The sequence below is a fragment of the Salvelinus fontinalis genome, chromosome 13 (assembly GCF_029448725.1).
Source record: "Salvelinus fontinalis isolate EN_2023a chromosome 13, ASM2944872v1, whole genome shotgun sequence".
Lineage (NCBI taxonomy): Eukaryota > Metazoa > Chordata > Actinopteri > Salmoniformes > Salmonidae > Salvelinus > Salvelinus fontinalis.
In genome coordinates, this window is record NC_074677.1 from 8,479,185 (window position 1) to 8,490,089 (window position 10,905).

Sequence of the window (10,905 nt, forward strand, 5' to 3'; positions counted from 1 at the left end):
GGCCAGAGGGGCCAGGCCAGAGGGGCCAGGCCAGAGGGGCCAGGCCAGAGGGGCCAGGCCAGAGGGACCCGGGCAGAGGGACCCGGGCAGAGGGACCCGGGCAGAGGGACCAGGCCGCAGCGTCGTCACAGAAGGGTGATTTTCATCGAGAGGGACAACTTCTCCACCAGATTTGAAGACCACATTTTCTTTAAATTATTGTTTTATGTAGGATGCTACATTTTTGGCCAGATGCAATTTATAAGTAGGTAAAATAACAATAAATATAATAAGACAAATCCCACTTCTATTAGGCTTTTATATATTTTATTATTGTGAAAGATGTGAAACCCCATAGCCGACCTCAAGTTATTTTATAACTCGGTTCAGAAGAAATAGACTCCAATTAAGCCCTCTTGTTGTTGTTTGTAAAGTCAAATTAAAATGAAGATTATTGTTTAAATGTTCTTTTTTTTTTTTTTTTTAAATACATTTTTTATTTCACCTTTTATTTAACCAGGTAGGCCAGTTGAGAACAAGTTCTCATTTACAACTGTGACCTGGTCAAGATAAAGCAAAGCAGTGTGGCAAAAACAACAACACAGAGTTACACAGAAACAAACGTACAGTCAATAACACAATATAAAAATCTATATACAGTGTGAGCAAATTAAGTAAGATTAGGGAGGTAAGGCAATAAATAGGCCGTAGTGGTGAAATAATTACAATTTAGCAATAACACTGAAGTGATAGATGTGCAGAAGATGAATGTGCAAGTAGAGATACTGACGTGGAAAGGAGCAAAAAATAAATAACAATATGGGGATGAGGTAGTTGGGTGGGCTATTTACAGATTGTCTATGTACAGGTGCAGTGATCTGTGAGCTGCTCTGACAGCTGGTGCTTAAAGTTAGTGAGGGAGATATGAGTCTCCAGCTTCAGTTATTTTTGCAATTCGTTCCTTTCATTGGCAGCAGAGAACTGGAAGGAAAGGCGGCCAAATGAGGAATACGCTTTGGTGGTGACCAGTGAGATATACCTGCTGGAGGGCGTGCTACGGGTGGGTGCTGCTATGGTGACCAGTGAGATATACCTGCTGGAGGGCGTGCTACGGGTGGGTGCTGCTATGGTGACCAGTGAAATATACCTGCTGGAGCACGTGCTACGGGTGGGTGCTGCTATGGTGACCAGTAAGCTGAGATAAGGCGGAGCTTTACCTAGCAAAGACTTATAGATGACCTGGAGCCAGTGGGTTTGGTGACGAATATGTAGCGAGGACCAGCCAACGAGAGCATACAGGTTGCAGTGGTGGGTAGTATATGGGGCTTTGGTGACAAAACGGATGGCACTGTGATAGACTGCATCCAATTTTCTGAGTAGAGTGTTGGAGGCTATTTTGTAAATGACATCGCCGAAGTCGAGGATCGGTAGGATAGTCAGTTTTACGAGGGTATGTTTGGCAGCATGAGTGAAGGAGGCTTTTGTTCTGAAATAGGAAGCTGATTCTAGATTTTAGATTTTGGATTGGAGATGCTTAATGTGAGTCTGGAAGGAGAGTTTACAGTCTAACAAGACACCTAGGTATTTGTAGTAATTGAAATTCTCAATTATCGTATATTTATCGGTGGTGACAGTGTTTCCTAGCCTCAGTGTAGTGGGCAGCTGGGAGGAGGTGCTCTTATTCTCCATGGACTTTAGTGTCCCAGAACTTTTTGGAGTTTGTGCTACAGGATGCAAATTTCATTTTTTTTTAATTATGAAAAAAGTCTTCATAATCATTAATTTGGGGGTCTTTTGGGGGACCAAATAATATTGCTGGCGGGCAAGATTTGGCCCGCGGGCCACCAGTTGGGGAACATGAGAAACCTTTTATGGGTTAAAGATTAAATAAATCTTTGTTTTGTTGTTCTATGTGCTTTTTTGTAGCTTTTTTCCCCCCAAGGCAAACTGATCTCAGTGGGGAATTGAACCCAGAACCTTGATGTTTATAAAGCTGTTTCTAACGGAGCCACACAGGACCTATAGAGTTATTAAGACACAATCCACTGGAGAGGAAGAAACCTTCAGAGGAACCAGGATCAGGTAGAGGAGGGAGGGGAACAGAGGGATGATAGGAGAGATAGCGGAGGGGAACAGAGTGGATGATAGGAGAGATAGTGGAGGGGAACAGAGTGGATGATAGGAGAGAGAGAGTTAGTGGCGAGGATAGATGAGTGAAAGAGGCTAGAGGAGAGAGGTTATGGGGCGGACACATCTTAACCGAGGGAGACCTGTCCAAGATGGCAGCTCAGCTCGTGTACTCTTTACCGAGGGAGACCTGGCCAAGATGGCAGCTCAGCTCGTGTACTCTTTACCGAGGGAGACCTGTCCAAGATGGAAGATCAGCTCGTGTACTCTTTACCGAGGGAGACCTGTCCAAGATGGCAGCTCAGCTCTTGTACTCTTAACCGAGGGAGACCTGGCCAAGATGGCAGCTCAGCTCGTGTACTCTTAACCGAGGGAGACCTGTCCAAGATGGAAGATCAGCTCGTGTACTCTTTACCGAGGGAGACCTGTCCAAGATGGCAGCTCAGCTCTTGTACTCTTTACCGAGGGAGACCTGGCCAAGATGGCAGCTCAGCTCTTGTACTCTTTACCGAGGGAGACCTGTCCAAGATGGCAGCTCAGCTCGTGTACTCTTTACCGAGGGAGACCTGTCCAAGATGGCAGCTCAGCTCTTGTACTCTTAACCGAGGGAGACCTGGCCAAGATGGCAGCTCAGCTCGTGTACTCTTAACCGAGGGAGACCTGTCCAAGATGGAAGATCAGCTCGTGTACTCTTTACCGAGGGAGACCTGTCCAAGATGGCAGCTCAGCTCTTGTACTCTTTACCGAGGGAGACCTGGCCAAGATGGCAGCTCAGCTCTTGTACTCTTTACCGAGGGAGACCTGTCCAAGATGGAAGCTCAGCTCTTGTACAAAAGTTTAGGGATCAAAATGTATCCACATTCTTTAATTCCCCTAACTATTTACATGGCTGATTCCATATTCACATGTTCAAAAGTAGTTCACTATATGAGGAATAGTGTTCCATTTGTGACGCAGCCCTACTGTTATCCATATGCCTTCTGAGCATTTCCACTACTCTGAGGGTGGAGAGAGAACAGGAAGAGAGAGAACAGGAAGAGAGAGAACAGGAAGAGAGGAAGAGAGGAAGAGAGGAAGAGAGGAAGAGAGGAAGAGAGGAAGAGAGGAAGTGAGGAAGTGAGGAAGAGAGGAAGTGAGGAAGAGAGGGAGTGAGGAAGAGAGGGAGTGAGGAAGAGAGGGAGTGAGGAAGAGAGGGAGTGAGGAAGAGAGGGAGTGAGGAAGAGAGGGAGTGAGGAAGAGAGGGAGTGAGGGAACAGAGAGGGGGAGAGAGAGAGAGGGAACAGAGAGGGGGAGAGAGAGAGAGGGAACAGAGAGGGGGAGAGAGAGAGAGGGAACAGAGAGGGGGAGAGAGAGAGAGGGAACAGAGAGGGGGAGAGAGAGAGAGGGAACAGAGAGGGGGAGAGAGAGAGAGGGAACAGAGAGGGGGAGAGAGAGAGAGGGAACAGAGAGGGGGAGAGAGAGAGAGGGAACAGAGAGGGGGAGAGAGAGAGAGGGAACAGAGAGGGGGAGAGAGAGAGAGGGAACAGAGAGGGGGAGAGAGAGAGAGGGAACAGAGAGGGGGAGAGAGAGAGAGGGAACAGAGAGGGGGAGAGAGAGAGAGGGAACAGAGAGGGGGAGAGAGAGAGAGGGAACAGAGAGGGGGAGAGAGAGAGAGGGAACAGAGAGGGGGAGAGAGAGAGAGGGAACAGAGAGGGGGAGAGAGAGAGAGGGAACAGAGAGGGGGAGAGAGAGAGAGGGAACAGAGAGGGGGAGAGAGAGAGAGGGAACAGAGAGGGGGAGAGAGAGAGAGGGAACAGAGAGGGGGAGAGAGAGAGAGGGAACAGAGAGGGGGAGAGAGAGAGAGGGAACAGAGAGGGGGAGAGAGAGAGAGGGAACAGAGAGGGGGAGAGAGAGAGAGGGAACAGAGAGGGGGAGAGAGAGAGAGGGAACAGAGAGGGGGAGAGAGAGAGAGGGAACAGAGAGGGGGAGAGAGAGAGAGGGAACAGAGAGGGGGAGAGAGAGAGGGAACAGAGAGGGGGAGAGAGAGAGAGGGAACAGAGAGGGGGAGAGAGAGAGAGGGAACAGAGAGGGGGAGAGAGAGAGAGGGAACAGAGAGGGGGAGAGAGAGAGAGGGAACAGAGAGGGGGAGAGAGAGAGAGGGAACAGAGAGGGGGAGAGCGAGAGAGGGAACAGAGAGGGGGAGAGAGAGAGAGGGAACAGAGAGGGGGAGAGCGAGTACAAGGGGCAGTGTAATGCAGTTTGACTCTGTGAATAGATGAGTCATTACACTAGCTGCTTTCTGTCTGTCCATATCAGACTCTGTTCAGTACAGCCACTGCCCTCTCCTACCCAACACAGTGTATCTCTCTCTCTCTCACGCACGCACGCACGCACGCACGCACGCACGCACACACACACACACAGTAGCTCATATGGGTCTATGTAATTCATATTGCACTGATAAAATGAGTTTAGTTTAACAGTTCACTTCTAGATTTTGGTGAGCAAATATTTGTTTTAGTTAAGGATCAATAGATATATTTTTAATGGTTGTAAATCAGTATGTAGTTTAATTAACAGTTTGGTTCCACCACATTAACTATGTGGTTTTTCTAGAGTTAATTACTGTTTTATGCATGAGATTTTAATTCACATGGAGGTTCTATATTCTAACTTGATTCAAACCGTTCGTTTCCATTTTATACGAATTATATGGTATCAAATCAAATGTTATTGGTCACAGTCACATGGTTAGCAGATGTTAATGCGAGTGCAGCGAAATGCTTGTGCTTCTAGTTCCGACCGTATCTAACAAGTAATCTAACAATTTCACAACTACTACCTTATACACACAAGTGTAAAGGAATGAATAAGAATATGTACATAAAGATGTATGAATGAGTGATGGTACAGAACGACATAGGCAAGATGCAGTAGATGGTATAGAGTACAGTATATACATATGAGATGAGTAATGTAGGATATGTAAACATTATACACTGCTCAAAAAAATAAAGGGATGCACATTTGTGGCCTGCTGGAGGTCATTTTGCAGGGCGCTGGCAGTGCACCTCGTTGCACAAAGGCGGAGGTAGCGGTCCTGCTGCTGGGCTCTTGCCCTCCTACGGCCTCCTCCACGTCTCCTGATGTACTGGCCTGTCTCCTGGCAGCGCCTGCATGCTCTGGACACTACGCTGACAGACACAGCAAACAATTTTGCCACAGTTCGCGTTGATGTGCCATCCTGGATGAACTGCACTACCTGAGCCACTTGTGTGGGTTGTAGACTCCGTCTCATGCTACCACTAGAGTGAGAGCACCGCCAGCATTCAAAAGTGACCAAAACATCAGCCAGGAAGCATAGGAACTGAGAAGTGGTCTGTGGTCACCACCTGCAGAATCACTCCTGTTTTGGGGGGTGTCTTGCTAATTGCCTATAATTTCCACCTTTTGTCTATTCCATTTGCACAACAGCATGTGAAATTTATTGTCAATCAGTGTTGCTTCCTAAGTGGACAGTTTGATTTCACAGAAGTGTGATTGACTTGGAGTTACATTGTGTTGTTTCAGTGTTCCCTTTATTTTTTTGAGCATTGTATAAAGTGTGCATTGTTTTAAGTGTGTACATATAAATAGGCTTTTTTGTTTCAGTTGATATGATTTCTCTCTGGTTTCATGGCGATACACACTGAACGGTCCCGTTCCTCCGTTCCAGACGTTCCGCCATTCTATTGTTACGGTTCCGTGTCAGTGAAGATGCTTCATGTCGATTATGCTGATGCATGTATTTGTATAATTCGCTGCTTGATGGACACATTTATTTCACTGCCTGTACTAGAGCTGCCCTGAAACCTGAAACACACATCTGTGCTTTTGTCGTTGTCCATCTACCTTCTTCCTATTCATGTACTCTCCTCCTGCATCTCCTCACCATTTACCCTCCTCCTGCATCTCCTCACCATTTACTCTCCTCCTGCATCTCCTCACCATTTACCCTCCTCCTGCATCTCCTCACCATTTACCCTCCTCCTGCATCTCCTCACCATTTACTCTCCTCCTGCATCTCCTCACCATTTACCCTCCTCCTGCATCTCCTCACCATTTACCCTCCTCCTGCATCTACTCACCATTTACCCTCCTCCTGCATCTCCTCACCATTTACTCTCCTCCTGCATCTCTTCACCATTTACTCTCCTCCTGCATCTCCTCACCATTTACCCTCCTCCTGCATCTCCTCACCATTTACCCTCCTCCTGCATCTCCTCACCATTTACTCTCCTCCTGCATCTCCTCACCATTTACCCTCCTCCTGCATCTCCTCACCATTTACCCTCCTCCTGCATCTCCTCACCATTTACCCTCCTCCTGCATCTCCTCACCATTTACCCTCCTCCTGCATCTCCTCACCATTTACCCTCCTCCTGCATCTCCTCACCATTTACCCTCCTCCTGCATCTCCTCACCATTTACCCTCCTCCTGCATCTCCTCACCATTTACCCTCCTCCTGCATCTCCTCACCATTTACCCTCCTCCTGCATCTCCTCACCATTTACCCTCCTCCTGCATCTCCTCACCATTTACCCTCCTCCTGCATCTCCTCACCATTTACCCTCCTCCTGCATCTCCTCACCATTTACCCTCCTCCTGCATCTCCTCACCATTTACCCTCCTCCTGCATCTCCTCACCATTTACCCTCCTCCTGCATCTCCTCACCATTTACCCTACTCCTGCATCTCCTCACCATTTACCCTCCTCTTCGTCCATCTATTCTTTCTTTCCTCGTCCTCCCCCTCTCTATCATATCTCCTTCATTTGAATTATGTTTTATGCTTCTCTCAATACCCTTCCTCCATTCTCACTCCGCACATCTCTCTCTCGGTCTCTCTCGGTCTCTCTCTGTCTCTCTCTGTCTCTCTCTGTCTCTCTCTGTCTCTCTCTGTCTCTCTCTGTCTCTCTCTGTCTCTCTCTGTCTCTCTCTGTCTCTCTCTGTCTGTCTCTCTGTCTGTCTCTCTGTCTGTCTCTCTGTCTGTAACGTTTGTCATGGGAAGGAGACCAAGGTGCAGCGTGGTAGGCCTACATTCTTTTATTTAAATGTTCCACCAAGAAAAAACAATAAACAACGAACGAAATGCTTTGTCGTGCAAAATACATGCACTCAAACAAAGACAAGATCCCACACTGAAGGAGGGAAAAGAAGGGCTGCCTAAGTATGATCCCCAATCAGAGACAATGACAGCTGACTCTGATTGGGAACCACACTCGGCGAAACACAAAGAAATAGAGAGCATAGAATGCCCACCCAAATCACACCTTGAACTAACCAAACAGAGAATAACAAGGATCTCTAAGGTCATGGCGTGACACTGTCTCTCTCTCTCTCTCTCTTTCTTAACATCGTCAAAGCAAGTGAAGTGGATAATAAACAAAAGTTAAATCAAAATGAACAGTAAACATTACACTCACAGAAGTACCAAATGAATTACGACATTTCAAATGGCATTATGTATATATATATACAGTGTTGTAACAATGTGCAAATAGTTAAAGTACAAAAGGGGAAAATAAATAAACATAAATATGGGTTGTATTTACAATGGTGTTTGTTCTTCACTGGTTGCCCTTTTCTTGTGGCAACAGGTCATTCTGTCTTTCTCTCTCTCTCCTCCAGGTATGTCTGTGGTATATTAACTCTGTCTGTCTCTGTCTGTCTGTGTCTGTCTCTCTCTGTGTGTGTCTGTCTGTATGTGTCTCTCTCTCTGTCTTTGTCTCTGTCTCTGTCTCTGTCTGTGTCTCTGTCTGTCTCTGTCTCTGTCTGTCTGTGTCTCTGTCTGGGTCTCTCTGTCTGGGTCTCTCTGTCTGTCTCTCTGTGTCTGTCTGTCTTTCTTTCTCTCTGTGTGTGTCTGTCTGTATGTGTCTCTCTCTCTGTCTCTGTCTGTCTGTCTCTATCTGTCTCTCTCTTTCTCTCTCTCTCTGTCTCTCTCTCTCTCCCCCCTCTGTCGTTCATAACCAATAACCAATGTCATGCTTCATTAAACGGTCATTTGAGCGCATGCAGGAACATCCAATCCTCCATCGTTAGTTTCAACCTCGGCTGTTTCCCACGGCAACGGCTGTCCAGCGTTAGAACCATTAATGACATGTAGTACTAGACACCAGAATAAATCTCCAGCCTTAGACTGCCTGGGGTACCAGATGGACTGGGTTTGCACTCTTGTAACTACTCTATTGGTTCCACGGTGCCAGGCCGGCTCAATCAATCCCAGATAAAGTATTACAAATGATTTCAAATAGTATTTGAGCCTAGGTTTGCCAACAGACTTACTGAAGGTGTGTATTAATCAAATACAGTTCCCTGCTTCAAAATAAATAAATACAGAATTTAAAAAATCGAAATCACAACCACTAGACAGAATCCACAAAACACTGTATGTAGGTGCTGTTTTGAGGGGTTAAAAAAGGTCTTGTAAATCAAACTGTACACAGAGGTCTAAATACTGTTTTCTACTCCACGTGGAATGTTAGTTCCATAATTCCGTTCTTATGGATTGTGATCACAGTGTAATCTCCATCTGTAATCCCTATTATAATATAGTAATATCCTTCCGTGGCACTTCTGTGTTGTGTCCGTTGCTACTTTACCTGCCAAACGTTTCACTTGTTGACCTTTTTTAACAAGTTTACCAATGTCTTAGTTTTGTCCTCATTCCATTTTATTTCATAACTTTTTCACCCCGGACGCTTTATCCGGACATGGATCTGCAGGACCTCCACCGGCTGGAAAAAGCTAAATAACATTTTGTCATTGCAGTCGCTGTACTCATAACATACAGGAGAACTGTATCGCCGCGAGGTGAGGGATAACCGAGTTGCAATCCCATGCTTCAGACAAAATCGCTAGGCAAGGGCAATTTCAGAGTAGGAATTGATTTAACGGCGTCTGTGTCCCTGAACAAGGCAGTTAACCCACTGTTCCTAGGCCGTCATTGAAAATAAGAATTTGTTCTTAACTGACTTGCCTTGTAAAATAAAGGTTAAATAAAAAAATTTAAAAATCACCCTGCACAGTCCTCGCAGCCGGACAATCTTCTCACCATTTCTGGAAAGAAATGCTTTCGGAGTGCTCAACGTCGGAGTGCCCAACGTCGGAGTGCCCAACGTCGGAGTGCCCAGCGTCGGAGTGCCCAGCGTCGGAGTGCCCAGCGTCGGAGTGCCCAGCGTCGGAGTGCCCAGCGTCGGAGTGCCCAGCGTCGGAGTGCCCAGCGTCGGAGTGCCCCGCGTCGGAGTGCCCAGCGTCATTGACTATCGATGATCGCTATGGGGCGACGTAGGCTTCTGCCCAACCACAATCACACAACCTTGTTTTAGGAACATCAGGCAGGATTTAGGCTACTAACTGCCTAGCCAGTTGTAGCTCAATCTTGGGTGCAATGATCACACTGACTGACTGTGTGGAGGCTCATTGATTTAACGTTACGTTAGCCTACATGCTACACTGGTAAAGTAATAAAATATATAGCTGTCGGTTATATTAGCCACGATTTACTGTTCTTTGTTCGACATTTGAAGCTGCACAAAGTAGGAAATTGTTGCGCCTCCGTCTGTAATTGTCTTCCCTCGTGTTTTGCAAGTTGCAATCCGTTATTTTGTTGATACAGTGTCGTCTTTATATCCGAAAATAATAATTTTGGGTATCATCTTTCCAAGGGCTCCATCTGAATTCACCCGCCGACGTTCCTCTGCACTGCCACCCACAACTTTTTCTCAGCTGGCACAATTTGATTGGCTGCTGTCCGATTCAAACTGTAATCCGTTAAATTAAGAGTTGATGCGCTGCACTTTTTTTTAAATAGCATCATTTTTTATATTTGCGCTTGGGGAGGGTATCAAGTCAGGTTGGAGAGGGTATCAAGTCAGGTTGGGGAGGGTATCAAGTCAGGTTGGAGAGGATATCAAGTCAGGTTGTGGAGGATATCAAGTCAGGTTGTGGAGGATATCAAGTCAGGTTGGAGAGGATATCAAGTCAGGTTGTGGAGGATATCAGGTCAGGTTGGGGAGGATATCAAGTCAGGTTGGGGAGGATATCAGGTCAGGTTGGGGAGGATATCAAGTCAGGTTGTGGAGGATATCAGGTCAGGTTGGAGAGGGTATCAAGTCAGGTTGGAGAGGATATCAAGTTAGGTGGAGGAGGGTATCAAGTCAGGTTGGGGAGGGTATCAAGTCAGGTTGGGGAGGATATCAAGTCAGGTTGGGGAGGATATCAAGTCAGGTTGGGGAGGATATCAAGTCAGGTTGGGGAGGATATCAAGTCAGGTTGGGGAGGATATCAAGTCAGGTTGGGGAGGATATCAAGTCAGGTTGGGGAGGATATCAAGTCAGGTTGGGGAGGATATCAAGTCAGGTTGGGGAGGATATCAAGTCAGGTTGGGGAGGATATCAAGTCAGGTTGGGGAGGATATCAAGTCAGGTTGGGGAGGATATCAAGTCAGGTTGGGGAGGATATCAAGTCAGGTTGGGGAGGATATCAAGTCAGGTTGGGGAGGATATCAAGTCAGGTTGGGGAGGATATCAAGTCAGGTTGGGGAGGATATCAAGTCAGGTTGGGGAGGGTATCAAGTCAGGTTGGGGAGGGTATCAGGTCAGGTTGGAGAGGGTATCAAGTCAGGTTGTGGAGGATATCAAGTCAGGTAGGAGAGGATATCAAGTCAGGTTGTGGAGGATATCAAGTCAGGTTGGAGAGGATATCAAGTCAGGTGGAGGAGGATATCAAGTCAGGTTGGAGAGGGTATCAAGTCAGGTTGGAGAGGGTATCAAGTCAGGT